This window comes from Eleutherodactylus coqui, chromosome 11 (assembly GCF_035609145.1).
Source record: "Eleutherodactylus coqui strain aEleCoq1 chromosome 11, aEleCoq1.hap1, whole genome shotgun sequence".
NCBI classification, from domain to species: domain Eukaryota; kingdom Metazoa; phylum Chordata; class Amphibia; order Anura; family Eleutherodactylidae; genus Eleutherodactylus; species Eleutherodactylus coqui.
In genome coordinates, this window is record NC_089847.1 from 86,185,523 (window position 1) to 86,204,871 (window position 19,349).

Below are 19,349 nucleotides of genomic sequence, written 5' to 3' on the forward strand. Positions count from 1 at the left end.
AGCGGCGTGACTACTAAACTTCGTCCCCCTCCTCTTCGCCCCTTGCTGCTTTTTGCAATGGGAAGGGCGGTATGGGGTTGGACCTAAGCCCCACCCCATCCCACCCCTCCCATTGCAAACAGCGGAGAGGGGCGGGAGCTCAGCACACTAGCTCTCGCCCCGTCCCGCCTTCTCCCCTTGCAGAGATGGGGTAAGATAAACGCTCGTGTGAATAAGCCCTTAAAGTCAGTTATGTGGCCTGCGTCTCCACCCGTCATTTTGTTCCATGCCTTTATACAATGCTTGCAGCACATTGTGGTAACTACAAAAGCAAAATATATATATTATGATGAAAAAATAAGACCACCTCAAGTGGCATCCCCTGTATCCTATAGATATAACCTAACCCAACTGTGTTCCTTCTGAAAGGAAACAACATTAGAGTTTTGGACTAACAGCTCATCCTGCTGCAGACGGCTGTAGCTGGGCTTCTATCGGTGCTTCGGATATGCCTACAGTGTGATTGTAAAGGGAAGTATCGTTGGAAAGTAGAACTTGTATTGCAAAAAACCAAGTCCCAAGAAACTCACAAGATACCAATGATATCATCACACAGTTACCGCAGCGCTGAGCAGAGCCGATCACACAAACATCCATCTCCCTTCATCACCCAACTGACAGTTTACAAACTTATAGGAAGTGTATTACCTAAATTTGACCCATGGATCCAATTTGCTGTTATTTGTGCGTGGTCACAAGGATCCAGGCGTTTACCTTTATCTTCTTCCAAAGGGTCTCCTATGCCAAGGTATCTGGCAATAACTTTCTCCCGCACTGTATGCTGATGAATCCCGGGGAGCGCTGTAGGCATCACTCAGTATGAAAGGGGGCTTGTTCTTGGCTGAAGAGAGCCGGACCGCTGGCGGTGGAGGAACCCTCATCAGACGGTCCGGGGTTCATTAGCATACAGTGCTAGAGAAAGTAATTGCCAAACATCTTTGCATAGGAGACACTTTAAAAGAAGATAAAGGTTCCTTGTGGCAGCGCATGTATAACAGTAGATTGGATTCATAGGCCAAATTTAAGTGACTGACTTCATTTAAATCTAGGAATACTATTCCGCAGTTACTATGGTAACACGCCATCTAAGGCCTCATGTCCACGGCAAAATAACATTTTAAATCTGCAGCGTTTCTCCCGCAGGTGTGATCCGCGCCCCATAGGGATGCATTGGACACCCGCAGGTAGTTAAATACCTGCGGATGTCATTTTTCCCTGAGGCGCGGATTGCGTGTGCGGGAAAACACCCGCAGCATGCTCCATTTTAGTGCAGGTCTCCCGCGGGGACGGCTCCTGCAGGCTTCTATTGAAGCCTATGGAAGCCGCCCAGATCCGCGGCACACCCGCAGCTGAATTTTTGCTCCCCGGCGCGGGAGCATGGGAAAGCAGGAGTTAAAAAAAAATAATCTGCCAGGCTGAAGAAAGAAGATACGGCTGCGACAGAGGGCAGATCCACCTCGTCCGGACAGGTAAGTAATTTTTCTTTTTAGGCCTCATGTCAGCGGGAAAGGAGGGACCCGCTGCGGGATTCTGCATGGAGAATCCGTGTCGGGCCTGATTTTCCCCCGTGGACATGAGGCCCAAAAATATTGAGACCCTGAATTGCTATTATGTTGCTTATTTACTATTAGAATGAAATGCCAGGTGTTTGAAAAATATAGCAATAAACCTATTATCACCCCACTATCATAGGACATATAATCATACCGCACAGTCTACCTCCTCCCCCTCCATGCTGATTCTGTCCTGTTGGATGAAGGAACCATGCATCATCTCTACTGGTCTCAGATGTGTCTCCTCCTTCTCAGACCTGAAGAAAGTGATGTCTGTAAAGAGGCAGCGATTCTATTCAAGTGACATAGATTGTGATGTCATAATTCCGCTTATGAGGTAACAGTGCTGATGTTCTATGAGTGCTTCAATATCTCATACTGTGAGACTTCAGTTATATCAGCTGATTTTAACCCTTTAAGCACAACATGCGGGAAACTTATGGTGCTTGGTCCCGGGTTTTAGGCCTTATGCCCACTAGAAAAATAGAATTAGCAAATCTGCACGTTTTTCCACGGGTGAGACCTGCAGTCAAATTTGCCCATAGGGAATCATTGGCCATAAGCGGTCTGCTTGTCTGCGGGGCTGCTTGTCTTCTGCATCCAGCTGTTCTCTGCTCGGAGTGCCCGTCTGTTATACAGCCAAGCGCTCTGAACGGGGGATGAAGAACACAGCTCGACCGCTGTGTTCTTTATACCTCGGCTATGTTCAGGTGTTCTTTATACCTCGGCTATGTTCAGGGAGCAGGATACAGCTGAAACAATAGCATCAGTGGTATCCCGCTGTGACCTCCTGATAAGGCTGATCGTTGTCTTTTAGCATGCTGAAAAACAACGATTAGCGATTGCTTAATGAAAACTGCACGATGTCAGTGCAATTAGACACAACGTATATTAACCTATTGAAATCAATGCCTTATTTTCCCATGCGAGTTCTATCCATTTCTCAATCGGCCAGAACTCGCACGGAAAAAACATTTGCGTAAATAGTCCCTAAGAACCACATCTAGTGTGATGTTAATTCAAATATTGGGAGTTTGTTTTGCATCCGTTGGTTACGCTAAGGGGTTAAACACATGGGTGTTATAATGAGACAAAACCACTGATTATAACGGTTTTGTTCTCATTAGCAGTATTGTCGCCCGTTAATAGTGCGGGTGAGATAAGATAGGACTTGCCCCATCCTTCCCGCACTTGGGTCCTGCACTCTTTCCCACATGTAGTAATACTATCTCCCCGCGGTTTTATTGCTAGAGCAGTTTTATATTTGTTATAGCGGAAAGTGTTTTTTTTTATTTTTTTTTAAATCTTTGAGTATTCATTCATGCGCAAATAGCTCCGTAGCGGTGAGCGCAGTTGGGCAGATAAACCATTTTTTTCAATGGGCTCAGTCACAACTATGTGTTTTTCATGCGACCTTCGGTCGTGACGTATTTGCACATGCATGAGTCATTCTTGTACGTGTATCGGCGCGTAGTTCTTTTTTTTTGCGCACGCAGGTCATTTTCACGTGCATGTGCAAAACACCCTGCCCTGATTTAAAAGGCTATTGAATCAAATGAGGTCCAAATGTGTTGTTTTCCCCGCGGTGAGTTGCACACATAATACGCAGTAAATGGACGTTCGTTGTTCCGGCGTGCGGACGCTGCAAATCGGTACACAAGAGACATAAATGGCGACATGCTCTATTTCCTTGTATGGGCCGCCTACAATCTGCTGTCCGTACACAATACATTGCGGACGGCCAGCGTTTCCATATGTATCCCCGCTCTTAACAGATTGAGAAATTACAAAACCCACCCACTGTGCATACTAGTGGAGCGTATGGGCTGTGATGTGTAAGCTCCGCAGCGTGGTACGCATACGGCCGTGGGCATGAGCCCTCATGTATCACAACACTTTACTGTATGTGACCTCCAGCTGAAGGGACATCAGGTGATGCAATACGACAAGGATCCAAAGCACAGAAGTACAGACTGTGTTAGACAGGTGGATGTGGGTCAGCCTCGCCATGCACCAGCTGGACTTTGGATTGTCTAAGGACGCAGCACTTGGGGAACCCCGGGTATCACCCATGACTCCTACAAGCAGTATTTGGTCTTTGCTGCCAAGTCCCCAAGCCGTTACAAGGATAGTCCCAGTAGTGCGGCTGCTGGCGGTGCACTGTGCTGGGGTGCCGTACCTGATGGTGTAAATGGGTGCGCAGCCGGAATACTTGCAATAGTCAGGGCTGGTGGCATTGATAGCGGCAAAAGGTTTGGGCAGGCAGCAAGCAATAATGCTGTCAGATAAACAGAGCCGAGGTCAGAGAGCTCAGAAAGCCGGCAGAGGGGGTACACAGGAGGGAGGTCAGAACTGCAATGGTGGCTTTGTCACAATGGCTTAAGAGACTGATGCTTATACATCCTCCATGATGATAGGAGGTCTAATGTAGCTGGGAGCAGCATGTGATTGGGGGGAAGAGAATAGGGGAGTGTGAACTAGTAGGAGACACCAGGGGGCAGTGTGCAGCATATGCACAGTAATGCCATCTGAGGGGCTCCAGCAACAAGCGGGCAGGAGGAGCGGCAGCAGCGGTCCGCCATGACGGAATGATTGAGAAAAAAAGATTTGTGTTTTCAGTTGGCCAAGTGAGAGTCCTGACCTGAACTCTGACAAGCTGCTGTGGATGACGTGACGAGGGCACGCAGGCCGTCTTACATATATTGGTGAGCTGCGGTATATCTGTAGGGAGGAACGGTCCATAAAGTCTCTTTCAATGGCAAAGGTCATATGTCCGATATTTACCTGTGCACAAAAATATGCTGCGGTAAATATAGGGCAGCGTATTTAAAACGCGGGTAACTGTGGCATCCGTCTTTTTTGGATGTGAAACGCCTGGATGCTGTCACAACCAGGGGTTTCACCTTGTGCTCAATGAGGCGGCGGCAACATTGCCAACCCCATTGAGAACATACAGTGAAGATCGTGATCCTCTGGTACAGCTGTGACAGCTGTAGTACAGGGGCGCGGTGTTCTACCATTGAATTCAATGGAGCCGGCTGAAAGCAATGGGCTGCCGGCAAGTCCTGCAGTGATTTTCGGGGTAGGGCTTTAAATATAAGCCCTTCCCTAAAATGTGTAAAAAATTTTTTTTAAATATATATACTCATCTCTCTGCAGCTGCCGGAGCTCAGGCGCATCCAGGGTCTTCTCCCTGCACTGCTCTGAAGTGCTTTCAGCAGGCCGCGATTTAAAATCCCCGCCTGCTGAAAGGGCTGCCTCTCATTGGCTGAGCACCGTGACCAATCAGAGGCAGCACTCAGCTATTGAATGAAAGTTTGCAATGGGAGTGGGCGGGATGGGGTGGAGCTAAGCTCCCACCCCTCCCTGTCCCTTGTCTATAGCCAGCAATAGGAGGGGGCGGGATAGATCGAAGCTTAGCTCCGCCCCATTCTGCAATTCTTTCCACCACATGTGAAAGTACTCTTTTTGTTGTGTCTATAAGGTACTAGGCTGAACTTATAAGCAAACCCTTTGGAGGAAATTGTCCTTGGAATCCACTGTAACTTCACACGACAACTGAGGTTCCAACTTTCGTCTCATTTGCGTTTTTCTTGCGCATTTTTTATGTGATATTGCTGCGTTTTTTACGCGATTGTCAATGGGACTTTCTAATGTTAAAAACGCATTGCAAGTTTGTGCTTTGCGATTTTTGTGAGATGTGTTTTTAACATTAGAAAGTCCCATTGACAATCGCGCTTTTAAAAACGCAGCAATATCGCAGTGTTAAAAAAACGCAAGTGGGTAGGAGCCCTTAGAAGCGATCTTACTCATAAAATATCCTGTATTTGCAGTCTCAGAAATAGAGATTACAATAAAGGTCACTAAAAGTGGCGGAACTAAATAAATTACACAACCAGTTGATGACCGAGAAAAGGGTTTTTATCTAAACTTTTAATAGTTTTTTAGATTTAGAATTAATAATTAAGAAATCTTAAGAACTCTTGAACATGCAATCATTCGATCACTTATATAATATATTGCAATACTTTAGTCTTACATTATACTGTATTTTGTCAGGCATTTTATAGTGGGTGGTTTCACATCTGAGCTGGAACCTTCTGGTCGGAGGTTCTGACGTGGGTCAGGCACAAAAGATGGAAAGAAAAAGCGTGGAATGGGGGTGCTTTTTCTTGCAGCTAAAAGCCGGGTAGCTGAGCGGAAAGAGAACGGACCCCATTGTAGTCAATGGAGTCCATTCAGCGCTGTTCAGTTCCGTCATGTGACGGATTGGTTCGGCCTGGGGACTCCCCTTTCCTGCTCCCCCAGGAACCTCGAACCCCGGACGTAGACCACCCTTGATACAAACCACCCTAAGCCCTGCAACGACCATAGCTTAACCCTTTCCAATCCAGTGTCATATATATATACACAAAAGAGACCTCTTCCAACAATGAAATTTCGCTGCATAGCTCCGCTGTTGGACGAGGTCCAACACATGTTTCTAACACTATGCAGAACAGAACTGTGATGTCTTATCTCTCTTCCATAAACAGTAATATATATATATATATATATATATATATATATATATATATATATATATATATATATATACACAAAAGAGAATTGCATTGTCGGATCTCTCCAGTATAGTGTAATATATATATGAGAACTGCAATGTTGGATCTCCCTCCTGTATACAGTAATATATATATATATATATATATATATATATATATATATATATATATATTGTGAGGGATTAGCGTTTAGGATCGGTAGCAACCTGGGCATAAGCAGTCAGAGACAGTGACACATAGGATAAAGTCTTTAGTCCAGGCTTTGCCTGGGTTTATTTCCAAGCAAACAAAAGCAAAATACAGGCCTTAACATCAGGCAAACATAACGTAAATCCTGCTCGTCTGAGCACTTACTATACATGTAGCGTCCCTGTCTACACACTGGTAACAAAATGGCTCCTGCACACAGCCAGCCAGGACTCTCAGACCTGCAAAGGTTTCAGCTCCCCCCCTGGCCCTGTAGGCCCAGGCTTTATATGGCCTGGTACCAGCCCCACCTGGTACGTGGGAGTGACCATCCCACCCATCACTTTGGTCACTCCAGAAAAAGCCGGGCCGGATTATGTGGCTTGGAGCCACTTACATACTACAACGTGTTAGTAGCTTAATGCTACTAACACTATACTACCAGCTTCTTCCACCGAGCCCAGGCTGCTCAGTGGCACGTATCTGCCCAAGCGCTCCCCAAAGCAGCATAGGAGAGCATCCTAGGCGATATATACCTGCCCTCCAGCACCTTGCCGGTCACCGTCTCACATACCCTCCCCCTCTGTTCGAGCCTGTGGGGTCGGACACCTTTCGCCATCATGCAATGCGTCCTTGATAAGGCATCGGCATTACCCTGTAGCTTTCCGGCCCTGTGCTCTACCGAAAAACTAAAATTTTGAAGGGTCAGGAACCACCTAGTGACTCTGGCATTTTTTTCTTTTGCCTGTGACATCCAGGTTAAGGGGGAGTGGTCTGTGATCAGCCTGAAGTGCCGACCTAGCAGGTAGTATTTTAGGGATTCCAGGGCCCACTTGATGGCCAGGCACTCCCGCTCAACGATACTGTAATTCTTTTCCGGTGGCGTGAGCTTCCTGCTCAGATATATCACGGGATGTTCCTCTCCCTCTACTTCCTGGGACAGAACTGCTCCCAGACCCACATCGGACGTGTCTGTTTGGACAATAAATTCTCTTTTGAAATTGGGTGTGACTAACACTGGACGTTTACAGAGGGCCCGTTTTAACTCTTGGAACGCCTTTTCTGCGTCAGGGTTCCACTTGACCATGACTGACTTGCTGTTCTTGGTCAAGTCCGTTAGGGGTGCTGCTATGCTAGCAAAGTTCTGCACGAACCGCCTATAGTACCCTACAATGCCTAAAAAAGCTCTCACCTGCTTTTTAGTAGTGGGTTGTGGCCAGGCCTGAACGGCTTCAACTTTATTGATCTGGGGTTTTATAATACCCCTGCCTATTACATACCCCAGGTATCGTGCTTCTTCGAGGCCTATGGCGCACTTCTTTGGGTTTGCTGTGAGCCCTGCTTTCCTAAGGGAGTTCAGTGCTGCCTGTACCTTGGGTAGATGGCTGTCCCAGTCTTCGCTAAAGATGATGATATCATCTAAATATGCTGACGCATATTGCCGATGGGGTTTGAGTATGATATCCATCAATCTTTGGAAGGTTGCTGGGGCTCCATGCAAACCGAAGGGTAGGCAGATGTACTAAAAAAAAACCCTTCTGGTGTGGCAAACGCAGTCTTTTCTTTCGCGCTCTCTGTAAGGGGAACCTGCCAGTAGCCTTTAGTAAGGTCCAGAGTGGAAAAGTACCTGGCACGACCCAGTCTCTCAATCAACTCGTCCACTTTCGGCATTGGGTATGCGTCAAATTTTGACACGTCGTTTAGCTTCCGGAAGTCGTTACAGAAGCACAGAGAGCCATCAGGTTTTTGTATCAGCACGATAGGGCTGGACCATTCGCTTTTCGACTCCTCAATTACTCCGTGGTCTAGCATTTTCTTGACCTCCTCTGAGATGGCTCGTCTGCGGGCTTCTGGAACCCTGTACGGTTTTAACTGAACCTTTACCCGGGGTTCAGTTATAATGTCGTGTTTTATGACACCAGTACGCCCTGGTATATCAGAGAACACATCTGAATTACGCTGTATAAATTCCCTCAACTCTTGTTGTTGGGATTTGGACAGGGACCCTGATACACACACCTCTGGGACCCCACCATGGGGGGTGCTCACTGCAGTCAGGGCTTCTCTGTCCTTCCATGGCTTAATTAGGTTTACATGGTACAATTGTTCTGGTTTCCGCCTACCTGGCTGGTATACCTTATAATTTACTTCTCCGACTTTCTCAATTATGTCATAGGGCCCTTGCCATTTTGCTAGGAATTTACTTTCTAGGGTGGACACCAACACTAGTACCCGATCCCCAGGGTTGAAGGTTCTCACCTTGGCGGACCGGTTATATACCCGGCTTTGGGCTTCTTGAGCCTGCTGTAAATGTTCTTTAACAATGGGCATGACCGCCGCAATTCGATCTTGCATGAGGGAGATGTGTTCAATAACACTCCTGTAGGGGGTGGACTCGTGCTCCCAGGTCTCCTTAGCTACATCAAGGAGCCCTCAGGGATGTCTACCATACACTAGCTCAAAGGGAGAGAACCCAGTGGAGGATTGTGGGACTTCACGGATTGAGAACATTAAATATGGCAGCAGACAGTCCCAGTCCTTCCCATCCTGATTGACTACCTTTTTTAGCATGCTTTTCAGGGTCTTATTAAATCTCTCAACCAGACCATCCGTCTGTGGGTGGTACACCGACGTCCGTAAGTGCTTAATATTCAGCAGCTTACACAATTCCTTCATGACCTTTGACATAAAGGGGGTTCCTTGGTCCGTCGGGATCTCTTTTGGTATGCCCGTGCGGGAGAACATGTGAAGTAGTTCCTTTGCAATACCCTTGGATGACGTATTGCGTAAAGGAACGGCTTCGGGGTAACGGGTGGCATAGTCTACAACCACTAATATATGTTGGTGACCCCGGGCAGACTTTACCAAGGGCCCAACTAGGTCCATAGCGACCCGCTCAAACGGCACCTCTATGATGGGCAAGGGCACTAAGGGGCTCCGGTAATGGGGCATAGGAGCTGTTATCTGACACTCCGGGCACGATGTTTTACATCACCATGTACCCCCGGCCAGAAAAAACGCTGAAGGATGCGTTCCTTAGTCTTTTCGCTCCCGAGATGACCTCCCAGCACATGCTTGTGCGCTAGGTCTAAGACCATCCTGCGATAAGACTGAGGTACCACCAGCTGTTCCACAACCTCCCCACGGACCTTGTCAACCTGATACAACAACTCTTGATTGACTGCCAGGTGTGGAAACACAGTATCAGCCCCCGGGAATTGAGGCTCCCCATTTAGTACTTTAACATTTTCCCTGGCCTTTACTAAGGTGGGGTCTCGGAGCTGCTCAGTTCCGAAATTGGCACATGAGACCTCTAAGTCAGGCATAGAAACCACTTCGTCCTGTACCTCTGTCTCACCCGCTAGTACTGTTAAGGGAAAGTTATCCCCATCCTCTTGGGTCACCCCTACTGCTGGAACCGTACCCTCAGGGTCAAACGGTTCTGGACACACATCATGCACACTTGCATTATCATGAACCTTATTTGCAGACGACCCTCGGTGTCGCCATAAGTCCCAAAATAGGGGAAAGTCTCTCCCGAGGATCACGGTGTGCATTAAGGATTTCACGACGCCCACCTCATGGGTGGCAAGTCCACATGGAGTCTCAAGTCATACAAGGGCAATAGGATACTCCTTGGTGTCCCCATGCACACAAACAACCCCCATGCGACGGTTGGTGAAGGTTGTGGGATCGACCAGGCTGGAGTGCACCAGCGTAACCAAGCTCCCTGAGTCCAGTAGAGCTGTCACCGCAAAGTCATTCACCTTTAGGTGACATAAGGGTCGATCAGTCTCTGACGCAGTCTCTGCAGCACACACTGGCCGTGCGAACATCGACCTCCGCCGGGCAGAGTCACATAGTATGGGGCCCCGGTCCCCTTGGAGTTCTACCCGGGACCCGAATGTCCATTTGGGGCTCCTCCTCTGCTCGCATCCTCCACCATATGTGAGGGATTAGCGTTTAGGATCGGTAGCAACCTGGGCATAAGCAGTCAGAGACAGTGACACATAGGATAAAGTCTTTAGTCCAGGCTTTGCCTGGGTTTATTTCCAAGCAAACAAAAGCAAAATACAGGCCTTAACATCAGGCAAACATAACGTAAATCCTGCTTGTCTGAGCACTTACTATACATGTAGCGTCCCTGTCTACACACTGGTAACAAAATGGCTCCTGCACACAGCCAGCCAGGACTCTCAGACCTGCAAAGGTCTCAGCTCTCCCCCTGGCCCTGTAGGCCCAGGCTTTATATGGCCTGGTACCAGCCCCACCTGGTACGGGGAAGTGACCATCCCACCCATCACTTTGGTCACTCCATGAAAAGCCGGCCCGGATTATGTGGCTTGGAGCCACTTACATACTACAACGTGTTAGTAGCTTAATGCTACTAACACTATACTGCCGGCTTCCTCCACCGAGCCCAGGCTGCTCGGTGGCACGTATCTGCCCAAGCGCTCCCCAAAGCAGCATAGGAGAGCATCCTAGGCGATATATACCTGCCCTCCAGCACCTTGCCGGTCACCGTCTCACAATATATATATATATATACACACAGTAGAGGACTGTGATGTCGGATCTCTCTCCTGTATACAGTAATATATATATACAGGAGAGAACTGCAATTTCGGATCTCCCTCCTGTATACAGTAATATATATATATATATATACATATATATATATATATATATATATATATATATATATACAGAAGAGAACAGCGATATACAGTAATATATATATATATATATATATATATATATATATATATATATATACACAGAAGAGAACTGCGATGTCGGATCTCTCTCCTGTATACAGTAATATATATATACAGGAGAGAACTGCAATTTCGGATCTCCCTCCTGTATACAGTAATATATATATATATATACATATATATATATATATATATATATATATATATATATATATATACAGAAGAGAACAGCGATATACAGTAATATATATATATATATATATATATATATATATATACACAGAAGAGAACTGCGATGTCGGATCTCTCTCCTGTATACAGTAATATATATATATACAGGAGAGAACTGCAATGTCGGATCTCCCTCCTGTATACAGTAATATATATATATATATATATACAGTAGAGAACTGCGATGTCGGATCTCCCTCCTGTATACAGTAATATATACATATACAGGAGAGAACTGAGATGTCGGATCTCCCTCCTGCATACAGTAATATATATATATGTACTCCCACGGTGTAAATCTGTGGGTATATTCTGCATCGCTTGTGGGCATGAGCCCTAACTTGCACTCACTTTCTGCAAACATTAATACCGGTATAAAGCCTGGTCAGGTGACCACAAGCTCACAACTAAAAATGATACACTTCCAGATTGAGACAGCTCATTTGCAGACATTAACCCATTCATTCCTGCACACACCAATACACATTCTGCTGAAACAGATAAAGGTGTACGGGTGGCATTAGGCTCCCTGTTCATCCAGCAGGTGGTGTACGGTCGGCATTAGGCTCGCTGTTCATCCAGCAGGTAAAGGTGTATGGGTGGCATTAGGCTCGCTGTTCGTCCAACAGGTGAAGGTATATGGGGGCATTAGGTTTGCAGTTTGTCCAGCAGGTGAAGGTGTATGGGGGCATTAGGCTCACTGTTCGTCGAGTAGGGGAAGGTGTATGGGCGGCAATAGACTCGCTGTTCGTCCAGCAGGTGAAGGTGTATGGGCGGCATTAGGCTCACTGTTCGTCCAGCAGGTGAAGGTGTATGGGCGGCATTAGGCCCGTTGTTCGCCCAGCAGGTGAAGGTGTATGGGCGGCATTAGGCCCGTTGTTCGCCCAGCAGGTGAAGGTGTATGAGTGGTATTAGGCTCGCTGTTGTTCCAGCAGGTGAAGGTGTATGGGGCATTAGGTTCACTGTTCATTCAGCAGGTGAAGGTGCATGGGCGGCATTAGGCTCTCTGTTCGTGCAGCAGGTGAAGGTGTATGGGCGGCGTTAGGCTCCCTGTTCATCCAGCAGGTGGTGTATAGGCGGCATTAGGCTCGCTGTTCGTCCAGCAGGTGAAGGTGTATGGGCGGCATTAGGCTCGCTGCTTCAGCATGACAGTCAAAGCTCTCTGTAATACTAAACAACATGGTTTTCTTTGTATGCCGCAAAATGTTTAATGAGGCGGCGTGGGACTGGGGGCGGGAGAGGGTAGATTTGAATAGCGGAGGAAGGAAGGGGCGGAGCTAAGGACAGGAAGAGAAGGGAGTGGGGAGCGGGGAGCGGGAAGGGCAGAACGAGTGGAGCTAAGGAGAAGGAGAACGCGACAGAGAAGACGGACGAAAAGTTAAAGAAAGCGCACAAAAGGGCAGTGGATCGGGAAGAAGAGGCCGGTTAAAAGAGGAAGAAGGACCAAGAATATTGGGTGGAAGAAGAAGACGGTTAAAGAAGAAGAAGGACCAAGAATATCGGGTGGAAGAAGGGTCCAGCAGAGGAAGAAGATGGGGATAGCGCGGGCGAAAAAGCACAGGCATCGGAAGATTGCTCAAAATGGAGGACTTACGTTTAAAGATACGGGAGGCTGTGAAGCAGGACGGGACCCGTTGGCTCGAGGAACTGTTGGCAACCTGCAGGACGGCCACGGAACCTACAGCGACACCCGGGCGGGAGGAGCAGCAACAAGGACCCGGTGAAGACGCCGCCATCCAGGACAAGGCTCCGCGGGGACGGCCGCGTCGTAGGAAGCAGCCTCCGGCAAGGCTCAGCCCGAGCCCAGCGGCAAAGCAAGGAGGACGAAAAGAGAGCCGAGCCGGCGATTGCCCGAGGGGGTCCGGAAGCCCTAGAGGAGTAATGGCGCCGGCACCTAGGTGTGCGGCGCGGAGACCGGCAGCACAGGCGCTACGGGCATCACATTCCGGGGGTCCGGAAAGCGGAGGACACCGTTCGGCAGCCCAAGCAGGCTCCGAACTACTGCAGGAGCGCGCGACCAGGCGCAGGACACCAGCGGCAGCAAGAGGTGAGCTCATGCCGAGCGGAGAGAGGCAGGGGAGCACGCGGTCAGGCCGCGCGTCCTCACAAGATTGCGGTCCAGCACGTGTGGGGGGGCGGGCAGCACAAGAGGTGTGCAGCATGATAACCTCGCGCAATGCAAAAACTGGGGGTAGGGGTAGCGGGAGCGGGAAAGCAGGTAGCAGGGCCACATACAACCCCCCATCACATAGCCCAGAGAGCTACACTAGTGGGTCTAGCAGTAGCAGAGGGAGGGGAGGCAGTTTGGGTGATCCCCTAGGGGAATCGGTCAGTTCAGGCACAGAGGACCACATAGGGCAAGGAAGCGGTGTAGGTAGGCGACAGTACATACCCGCCAGTAGGCCTATTAGCCACACAGTGCAACGAGCCCCCCCTCCCAAGTATCAACTCCCCCGCGGAGTATGGCCACAGCGGGGTCACAGCAGTTTGGCCATTTCACATACAATCACCCATCAGAGTCGTCGGGCGCTTACCGGCGCTGTTATATTAATCCCCGATACATAGCCCCACCAGCCGAGTATTCAGACTACCCCCTCTCACAGACCCAGGCACCCCGCAGGAGTTCAAAGAGGCAGGGCCAAGGGGCTAGGCGCAGGCAGAAGGAGCGAGCCAGGCAAGAGAGGCAGGACCGTTTAGAGCGTGAGCAAGCGCAGCAGCCAGGATTTGCGCGCGGCAGCAGTGGCAGGGCGCGCGAGTCAAGTGCCAGCAGCGAGCAAGAGGAATCTCAGCGATTTTTGGAACAGCCACGGCGGTCGGACCCGCAGTTATCCCTCTATCGTGAGGAACGGGAACGCCGAGGGTGGCAGGACCACGCGCAGGGTCGGTCAGGACTGGACCAGCCTGGCATGTCGCAACCAGATGGTGGACGAAGGGCTCTGTATTCCGCAAGTCGGCAGCCCACTCACGAGTCAGTCAGGAGCCGCGGGAGCGGTACAGCGAGGACATCACCCTTGGCAACGCCGGAGGTCGGTCCAGCTGGTGAGTCTGCAATATACGATGTTTTAAAATATGTAACGGATCCTGCAAAGGTTGCGGAGAAAGGTGATTTGGTGACGGTTTTGCGGTCGCTGCTGAGCAGGATTGATCCAAAAGAGGGGTTTTCAGTGTCCTGTGTGGCTCCAGGGGGCTCAGGCCCGCCTGTGGGTAATAACGGAGTTAGCTCAGCAGCCGGCGCAGATGGTGACCCAGTGGATGGTTTGCAATATGCTGATTCTTTGTATTGTGGTGTCGCCCCACTGGGGGTTGGTTTGGCTGATGACGTGGTGGAGAAAATTAAGAGCGGTGTTTACATAGATATATGGTCCTTGCTTTCAGCGGACCACGTGATGGTGGATAAAGAACGGACTTCCGAGCGGGGAGCCGACAAAAAACCCAAAATTGCAAAAACCTTCGGGAACTGGCTGCAGGCTTACATGGTAATGGTACACGTTACGTGCCAGCATCAGCCTGCGAAAGGTCCAGAGATGATGGTATATTTAAACACCATCTATAGCGCGTATCGGTTACACGGGGGTGCGGCCTGGTGGCGCTATGACGAGGACTTTAGACGTCGCATTTCGGGTAAGAGTCACATCAGTTGGGCCTCTAAGGCCACTGATGTGTGGATGCAGTTGATTTTAGCGCAACGTCCGCTAGGGCGTCCTTTCCAGGGGCAGCCGCGGGGAGCACATCTCAGCCGCCCGCGGCCTCCCCTAGACCAAACGGCTCTTGTTGGTTATACAATGAGGGCCACTGGAGATTTTATGCCACCCGCAAGTTCAGGCACGAGTGCTCTGTCTGCGGGGGGCAGCACGCGGCGGTTCGCTGTTTCCGCAAGCAAAGAGCGGCACCCGCGGTGGGTGGCGCCGGCGGCCCAGCGAACACCAGTGAGAAGCCAATATCTGGATCCATGATTAGACAGGTACCACAGGAAATAGGAGACAAAAATCCTTAGAGCTGGATTTTTGGAGGGCTTCAGAATACCGTTCACTCACCAACCAACTACCACGCTATGCCCTAACTTAAAATCGGCAAGAGACGATATTGAGTTAGTAAAAGAGAAAGTTATGAAAGAAGTGGAGCTGGGCCGCATGGCTGGGCCATTCGATGTCCCACCGTTCGAAAACTTACGGGTGTCCCCTTTGGGTCTGGTGCCCAAGAAGGAATCCGGCAAGTTTCGGCTCATCCATCATCTATCTTTCCCAAGCGGCGGATCGGTTAATGATGGTATTTCAAAGAAAGAAGCAGCCGTGGCGTACACTTCGTTTGACTGCGCGGTACGTTTAGTGAGGTCGGCGGGCAGGTTTGCCCAGCTGGCAAAAACTGACATAGAATCGGCCTTCCGGCTGCTGCCGGTCCACCCGGATTGCTTCCATCTGTTAGGGTGTAGAATTGAAGAAAGGTTTTTCGTGGACATGTGTTTGCCAATCGGATGCTCCATTTCATGCTATTTTTTCGAGTTGTTTAGTTCGTTCCTAGAGTGGATGTTACGGTATGAAATGGGCATCACATCGGTAATACATTACCTGGATGATTTTTTGTTCGTCGGTTCAAAAACGTCGGGTGATTGCGGTTTCTTAATGACCAATTTCCAGAGGCTCATGCAGTTAGCGGGGGTCCCGCTGTCGGAGGAGAAGACGACGGGCCCAGTCACGTGCTTGACTTTTTTGGGTATTGAAATTGATTCGGTAGACATGGTCTTCCGGTTACCAGAAGAAAAAGTGGAGAAGTTACGCCAAGTGGTCGGGGACGTGGCGCAATGCAAAAAAGCTACATTGCGGCAGATTCAGGTTCTGCTGGGTCTATTGAATTTTGCTTGCAAGGTTATCCCAATGGGTCAGGCTTTCACGAGGAGACTATCGTTGGCGACGGTGGGAGTCTGCGAACCGCATCATTTCGTACGGGTGACAGCAGGAATCAAAGCAGACTTGCACATATGGAGGGTTTTCCTCCATTCATTCAACGGGCAAGTGATATGTCCAAAGGATGATGTGGAAGGCTCGGATATCAGTTTGTTTGCCGACACGGCTGGATCGGGCGGTTTTGGTGTAATTTATAACAACCATTGGTGCAGCGAACCCTGGCCAAGGTTATGGAAGGAAAGACGATGGACAAAAAATATTACTTTGCTGGAATTTTTCCCGGTGGTGGTAGCAATTGAGTTATGGGGATCAGAGTTACGGGACCGAAAAATCTGTTTCTGGTCAGATAATGCAGCGGTCGTGCAAACCATAAATAAACAATCTTCTGCGTCCCCGCCGGTTTTGGCTTTGTTGAGACATGTGGTACTGAGATGTTTGCAAGGTAATATGTATTTACGTGCGAAACATGTCCCAGGTTGTGACAACGGAGCAGCTGATGCACTCTCTCGTTCACAGATGGAGCTGTTCAGGGAGCGGCACCCACAGGCAAATACCGAGGGGGTACGCTGCCCGTCTTCCTTGTGGAATCTGGCAGAGGAGAGCTGCTGAGGCTGGTGGAGGCATCGGTGGCAGTTACAACATGGAAAACTTATAACACAGTCTGGTCAACATGGTTAAAATTTGTGGGAGGAACGGTGGTAGGGGGCAAAAGAGCAAGGGCGGCGACGCTGGACATGTTGTCAGAGTTGCGTGATAAACGGTTGTCGGTAGGAACGGCAAAAAAACACCTGGCGGGGGTTGCTTTCCTGTTAAAGTTACACGGTGTGGCAGATGTTACAAAAGAGTTTGTGTTCCAACAGATAATTCGGGGTTGGAAAAAAGAGAAGGTACAAACGGACACCTGGCGATCCATCACATTACAATTGTTAATCAAGTTATTGTCGGTTTTGGAAAGAGTATGTTCGGATGCATTCGAGACTTTATTGTTCAGGTCGGCATTTTTGCTTGCGTTTTTCGCGGCATTGCGCATCGGCGAGCTGGTGCCAGCAAGTAAAGCGAAGCCCGGGGGTTTAGGACCAAATGATGTAATTGTCACGGAAGTATCGGTCAGAGTTTGCATCAGGAAATCAAAGACGGACTTGTATGGTAGAGGAGACTGGCTAACCATTAATCGTTTGGGGGACAAATGGTGCCCGGTGGGCATGCTGAGACAGTTTATTGCAAGGCGCCCCTTAAGCAGCCAATTTTTAGTCCATGCGTCGGGGGCACCGCTCACCCGTTTTCAGTTTTCGGCGGTTTTGCGATCAGCTTTAAAGAAGTTGGGCTTGGATCCGGCGGAATTTGGAACCCATTCCTTTAGGATTGGGGCCGCGACGACAGCGGAGGCGCACGGTATGACAGAGGATGGTTTAAAAAGGTTGGGGAGATGGAAATCTCAAGCGTATAAATCATACATCAGGCCGGATCGTATTGTGGAAGGAGTCTTGGTCATGGATTGAGTTGCAGCAGCATGGTCTTGTTCATTGAGTTAGAATCCGGGTAAAAGTTTTGGGTATAGTGGGGATCTTTTTCCTATGTTTATTTTTCATTTCAGCACAAGAACCATGGCATGTTTGGATTGTGGGACATTCCTTCATTTATTGGGCAGAGAGGAGAGCGGCGATGCGACCCATGGGAAGGAATCTGGGCCTGAGCGGAGCACTTGTCAATTGGATTGGAGTGCGGGGGCTGCAATGGCCCAGGATGTTACAATTGGTATTGAGGATAAGCAGGTGGACCCCCCGGAAAGTTATACTGGTCGTTCACGCTGGGGGGAACGACTTAGGAAAAACGAAGATGAGCGAGTTGCTGGTGCTCGTGAAGCAGGACATGCTTCGTTTCCGGGACTGCTTTAATGACTGCATCTTGGTTTGGTCAGATATAGTGGCCCGGAGATACTGAAGAGGTGTCAGGGATGTGGATGCTATTGAGCGAGTGAGGTTCGTGCAATTGCTAGGTGGAGTGGCAGTCCGCCACTGGGAGTTGGAGGATAAAGAAAAAGGAGCCTTGAGAGTGGATGGTGTGCACCTCAACAAGGTGGGATTGGACACTTTTTTGTCTGGACTGCAGGATGGGGTGGAGATGGCTTTGGAGCGGGTTGGCGGGGTGGGGCGGTATGCGCCGTAGGCATACGGCGCATGCCGTGTGGCCGGGAGCTTCCCATGCGGGCTACGGCGTAAAGGAAGGTTTTCAGGCCCAAGGATACAGGGGCTTACGAACGTCCTATGGGCCGTTACGGTTTTAAAAGTTCAGCAGTTACGGCATGGGAGGTTGTAGTCAGAGAAAGTTAATAAAGTTAAATTAAGTAAAATAAAGTTAAAGTATATGTTTTGAAATATACTTAACCCCTTCCCGCTCCTGGACGTACCTGGTACGTCATGGTAGCGGAATACTTCCCGCAACATGACGTACCTGGTACGTCATGTCATTAAAGTGTCGCCGCGGTGACAATCGCGGCGACACAGCAGTGAGTCAGCAGACAAGTGCTGCGTCCGGGCTGGGGACCAATCAGAGCGGTCCCTCCCCCACGATCGCTGTGATTGGTCAGGGAAAAACTCCCTGACCAATCACAGCGCAGCAGCGGACTTCGCGCTGTTTACAGTAGGGGCTCCATGTGCAAGCACCGCAGTGTGTTTCCGGTGCTTGTAGATAGAGCACCTACTGTGGTATTTGTGATAAAAAAAGAGCGATTACTGTGTAGATTAGGCAGGGAGTGCGTGATCAGTGTAGTGTAGTGTAGTGTAGTGTAGTGTAGTGTAGTGGAGTGTGGTGTAGTGGAGTGGAGTTAGTGATCAGTGTAGTGGAGAGGAGTTAGTCATCAGTGTGGTGTAGAGGAGTGAGTGTTAGTGATCAGTGTGGTGTAGTGTAGTGAGTGTAGTGAGTGATTGATCAGGCAGTGTAGTGTAGCAGAGTGGAGTGAGTGATCAGAAGTGCAGTGTAGTGTAGTGAGTGAGGGATCTGTAGTGTGTGATCAGAAGTGTAGTGAGTGAGCTGTAGCGTGCGATCAGCAGTGTAGTGTAGCGCAGCGTGTAGTCAGTGTATCCCTTGGTGTAAAAAAAAAAAAAAAGTTCCTGTTGTTCCCATTTCGTTACCTGTCCCGTCACCCATTATTAGTTAGTG